Below are 6,000 nucleotides of genomic sequence, written 5' to 3'. Positions count from 1 at the left end.
CATAGGCCCTGATGGATTATATTTCATGCTATCTAGAAGGCATCCTGGGATATTGTTTGGGCCCATTGATGCAGTGTTCTTGGTCTTTAGAGCATTAAGGACCTGTTCCCTAGTGATAGTAGGGGGAGTTATATTTGATGATATTTCCTGAGGGAAGGTTGAGGGGGAGAGAGGAGTAAAGTCAGAGCTGAATTTATCAGCCAGGATGTTTGCTATATCTTCTGGCTCAGTATAGGTGGCTCCATTTACAATGAGCTTTGCACACAATTGTGTATTGCCTTTGAGGTTGTGGACATAACTAAAGAATGCTTTTTGGTTGCCTTGGCCTGGGAGGTTAATCTTACCTCAAATTTGGCTTTGGTAAACTTTATTTGTCCTCTGAGTTGTTTAGTTTAATGAGAGTGTGCTTTTTATCCTGCTGGGTGCTGCACCTTATAATTTTTGCCACAAATTTCTTCCTCCCATTATACATTCGATTGATTTTGTGATTTCACCAGGTTGGCTTGTTTTTTGAGTTAGTTCTGTACTTCTTCCTGGTGGGTACAGCTGCCTGTATCAGCTATTAACATGCTTGTACAGGCTTTCTGTGAACAGTTCTGCATAGGCAGAAGTGTTCTCAGGGTTTAGAGGGGCTTGAAATTTTACCAGGTTCTCACTTAGTAGCAAGAGGTTAGCCTTAGTATAGTTCCTGGATATTCCCAGTTTAGCTGGAGGTCCAGGTTTTATTTTTAATTCAAAAGAGACCATTTTGTGGTCTTACCTTACCAGGGAAGACATTACAGTAGGGGTTGTGCAGCACTCTCCCATATTAGTGAGGACCAGCTCCAGTATGGTTGCACCCCTGGTTGATTTATTGACCATCTGGTCCATGGAATTTGTGTTTACAAAATCCAGGAATCTCTGTGCATGCACATTTGATGTCATATAGGATTCCCAGTTAATAGTGGTGTAATTAAAGTCACCCATGAATATGGTATTGGGTTGGATGGTTAGTGTTTCTAATAAGTTTAAATACATGGTATGGGTTTCCTGGGTCATAGAAGGGGACCTATAGCTTGCAGGGAAATGGTTTTGGATTTTACCTATGGTGATTTGAATATGGAGCAGCTCAAGTTCATTGTCATGTTTGACCAGCCTTGAAGTATGTTTATTTTTGATGTAAATAGAGCCACCTCCACCTTTAGTCTCTGCTTGTGAAGTAGCTGGTCTAAATGTGTGGAAGGCATTATAACCCTACACTGTTGGTGCGCTGTCTGCGGCTTTAAAACACGTGTCTGAGACCGCACAGACATCAGCATTCTCTGTTGGTGCGCTGTCTGCGGCTTTAAAACACGTGTCTGAGACCGCACAGACATCAGCATTCTCTGGAGTAAAGAGGGCTTCCAAGGAGTGGAGTTTTTTGTTTAGGCTCCTAGCATTGAGCAGTAATACCTTTAAATGTTCTTGGTTTTGATTTGCTATGTCGGAAGTACTTTCAGTTTGGCATTGCCTAAAAAAGGCACTATGGGGGAAGACAGCGTTTTAGCTAATATTCAAAAGCCTAGAGGGTAGAGGTGCAGACCATCCCTGGCAAAGCAGTGTGGTCTGTTGACCATCTCCTTCCATGCTGACAAATATTGCACCCCCTTAGAATGACACCAGAAACTAAGCCAGTTGTTAAAGTGAATCATCTTTTGTTCGTATTGTGGCAGCATCCTTGGAGAAGGTAAAATGCTGCTTAATGCTAGGCTCATACCAGCCTGAGACACACACTCTGAAAGCTCTATGATGTTTCTCTTCATATAGTCTAGGGAGGTACGTCTCAGGTCATTTACTCCCACATGGACTATGACTGAGTCATATTGGTAATTGTGATCCAATGATCTGAGTGCATGCGTAATGTGGCAGATCCTAGCCCCTGATAAGCAACTGACCGTAACTTCTTCCTTGCTCAGCCTGGTGAGGGGGACATCAGTGTTTCTCCAATGACTAGAATGTTGGATTGTGTGGTGACTTGCCTTATGGGCTGAGAGGTAGTGGCTCCATGAAATATAGCTCTTTGTGTTGATGTGGGTGTTGTTTTGTAACAGTACGTTTGGGGCTGCTGAGGGTGTTTCTTATGTCTACTTTGTCTAGGTCGTCTTTGTGGTTTAGGAAGGTTACATGCAAGTGTGTCAGTATACGTGGATCTATATGTCTGCTTTGAATTGTTCATGGATGCAGTGTGTGTACTACTGACAACCTTATTGACATTAGGAGTAGTTTTATGTGAGAGCTTTGCCTCCAGTGACGTTGAACACTTGGAGTGAGACACTAGACAGGTCGCAGAAGTACAGAAAAGATGCCAGGATTTACTAAAAATCCGGAAATCTACAGTTGAGCCCCTTGTCCTGGAGGCCTTCTTGGATGGTTTTGCCTTCACATTCACTAACCCAAATTCACAGCCACCAGCACCCAAGAAACTAGATAGACTGTACAAGGTGCCAGAGGGCCTTTACAAAAATCCTATAGCAGAGCCCTCAGTTTTCTCCATCATTAAAGGCAGATCCACATAATTCCTCCCTGCATCCAATAAGCTGCCATCTGATGGGCAGCAAGAATGGCAAAACAGTTTATACTTCTGCCACCCTGGCATTTAGGGCTGTAAATTATTTGAACACAGATGACTATGTGTATGTTCTGGGAAATCTGAATAAAACTCCTGTTGATTTTTGAGTATGCTGAACCCAAATCCCATGCTTTGTCTATGCTCAGCAGTGTCACCCAAGCAGGGTTGTTAGATGTCCCTATTTGAGTGAGACTCTCCTGGGATCAGTAGCCCAATCCCTTGTCCCACACTGCCGGTTAAAATCTCGGTGAAACAGCCTCCGCTTTGCGATTTATGATTGGCCTGTATGCAGGTATACATCTGTTCAATGTAGAACAGCAGGCTGTTCCTTATTGAACAGAAAAGGCTCTGCTGTGCGATTAAGAGAAGTAAGGTCTATAGAGAGACCATCCCTGTGGACAAAGGTGTTAGGTTTGGAAGGATAATTCCTTTGGTATCTAGGGAACGATGTAAGAAAAATGCTATTGAAATTCTGCATGACTTTAAATTCAGCAGCAGGACCAGTAACCTGCTGGTTAGGGGCAGATGTTCTTCATCTCACATTGCTGCAGTCCTTACACTTGGGTAGTCCGCTGTCCTCGGTCGGCCCGAATATCAAAGTATAAGGCTGACGTCGGTCAAGGCGCATTTGACTGACATCAGGACGTCAGGGTACAAATGTGCATGACCGACGTCATATCCTCAGTCTTTTTTGCCGCATGGTCCGATGCAGAAGCAGCATTGCAAGTGCCGGTTGGCGTTCTGAGATTTTTCGATTTTGAAGTTTCAGGCCGAGTTCAAAGTTGGCTAAGTTCCCCGTTGGGGAATATTTTAGTTTTTTCTTGCCTCAGTCATTTACCGGATGTCAGAAAAAGTCAATAATTGCATTTCTTGTGGGAAACAGATACCGCATAGAGATTATCATACTTTGTGTATTCCTTGCTTAGGGCCTGAGCACGACGTTGTTGGCTGTCGCTCTTGTGCTAGATTTAATAAACGCACTATAAAGAGAAGGTTGGATTGTGCAAGGTTAGTCTTTGGGAAGCGGTGCAATTATAAAATGCCGTCGGATGCTCCGACGCCCGCTTCTTCGAAGAAGCGCAAGGACAAAGCAGTTAAGTCTAGGCTAGAAGAACCGTCCGTGCGGACGCCGGTTCTTTAGAGGTGTCGGTGGAGCGGTGGTTCCACCGGAGGTTTCTTTGTGTTCCCAGGGTGAGACTTTATTATTGCAAGATGTGGCCTCTCAGGAGGCAAGTCAGGCTGAGGGGGCTTCTCAGGTTACTATACTCCCCTCCCTTCCCAGGGTGGCTAGGCCCTCTCCTTCTGTTTCAAAGGCTTCTCCCAGGGGCAGGCCAGGTTTGACTTCAGTTGGTGTTACCCCTAGCTCTTCAGGAACTGTGCCCAAGAAGCATATGCTTAAAATGGCAGAAGATTTGATTACTTTGATTAGGGGTTCTATGCCCCCTCCTGTTAAGAGACCTAGGATGGAGTCTGAGCTGGGGGTTTTGAGCAGGCTTCAGATGTTTCAGAGTCTTCGGCTGAAGACTTGCAGGAGTACTCTCCTTATTCCGATTCTGATGTGGATGATTCTACTCCTTCTGCTTCTCCTCCTGAGGATTTTTCTTTTTCAGAAACTCTTCATTCCATGAGGGAGCATTTTAAGTGGGAAGGTCAGGACTTCTCTGATTCCAGGAAACGGCTTAGGGAATTTTTGTTTTTACCCCAGCATAGGCCTTTGGCTATACCTCCTGTTTTGGATGTAGTGGAAGATGTTTTTTCAGAGGCTTCTCTTAATCCTGATTCTTTGCCTCCTGCTCCTGTTAAGCCGGATAGGTATTACAGGGTGCCTGAAGCTCATAAGTATCTTTTAAGAGTCCTAGGGCAGACCCAGAAACTGTTAGCCAGGGGCCTAAAGGTGTTAAGGCTTCTGTTGTAAAGAATCCGGTTCCTGCAGACAAAGAGGCTAGGGCCTTGGATAGATGGGGAAAGAAAGTTTATACTTCTTCCACTCTTGCTATGAGGGCTTTGAATTGCCAGTTTCACATGTTGAAATACCAAAACTATCTCCTTTCACAATTAAAGTCTAAGGTTGATGCTCTAGCAGTTGGTATTGATTGTAAAGAGTTGCAGGATTTAGTACATGTTTCTGAACAGGTGGGTAAGCATTCTTTGCAATGTGGTTTTGATGCTGTACAGGCCTCGTCTAGGGTGGCTGCCACTGGGTCAGTTCTTCGCAGGCACGCCTGGCTAAGGGATCAAAATTTGTCTGAACATGTTAAAACAAGGATTTTAGATGCTCCTTTACAATCTGACATGTTGTTTGGTCCTCCTGTTGAGGCGGTTTTAAAGAAAATGGAAGACAAGGCTAAGTCTATGCAGACTGTTAAAGATTTTTTGCAGGTCCAGCCTCCAAAGTTTAGTAGAAATTGGCCTACTAAGGGGTGGACGTATCCTTCTTATGATTCCCAGTCTAGGGGTAGATCTAGACGTGGTAGGGGCAGAGCTCAGGGCTCTTTCAGGCCTAGAACAGGGAGTTCTCCTGCACAGTCTTCAGGTGAGGGCAGGGGTCAGTCCTTTCGTAAACAGACCCAATGACCTACCTTTTCAGCTGCCAGAGCCTTCTCGTCTGGCAGCACCTTTGGGAGGAAGGTTGGCACTTTTCAAAGAAAATTGGAGTTTAATTACCCAAGACAGATGGGTATTGGATATCATACACCACGGTTACAGGTTTTATTTCCATACCTTGCCTCCTTTCAAAGGCATGCCAGACGTTCCTCCTCAACAAAGAATAGAGGCTCACAAGCAAGTTTCTCTGTTACTCCAAATAGGGGCCATACAGCCGGTCCCTATGCCAGAAGTGGGCCTAGGATTTTATTCTCGCCTGTTCCTAGTACCAAGAAGGGGAACACGTGGAGACCAATTTTGGATTTATCTACCCTCAACACTTATCTGGACATTCCCAAGTTCAAAATGTTGACGTTACAGCAGCTTTTACCTCTGCTGGGCAAAGATCATTGGATGGTAACTTTGGATCTCAAGGAGGCTTACCTTCATGTTCCTATCAGACTAAGTTGCAGGAAGTATCTGCGTTTTCGAGCTGGGACTTCTCACTATCAGTTCTCTGCATTGCCCTTTGGCTTATCTACTGCGCCCAGAGTATTCACGAAAGTTCTGGCTCCAGTGATAGCTTTCTTCAGGCTAAAAGGAATACAGATCTATCCTTATTTGGACGACTGCCTGATTCTGGCTCAAGGAAGGCAAGAGCTTCTTCATCATTTGGAATATGTGATAGCAGTGCTAAGATGCCTGGGGTATTCTGTGAACGAAATAAAGTCCAGTCTAGTACCCTCTCAGGACATGTGCTTTCTGGGTGTGAGACTGAATACAGCATCCCAGATGGCCTTTTTAACCCCGGACAAACAAAAGAGTCTATC

Source organism: Protopterus annectens, chromosome 9.part0 (genome assembly GCF_019279795.1).
Source record: "Protopterus annectens isolate FY-2018-M chromosome 9.part0, PAN1.0, whole genome shotgun sequence".
Taxonomy (NCBI): domain Eukaryota; kingdom Metazoa; phylum Chordata; order Ceratodontiformes; family Protopteridae; genus Protopterus; species Protopterus annectens.
The sequence above is the reverse complement of the archived record's forward strand: the minus strand, read 5'-3'. Positions refer to the sequence as shown.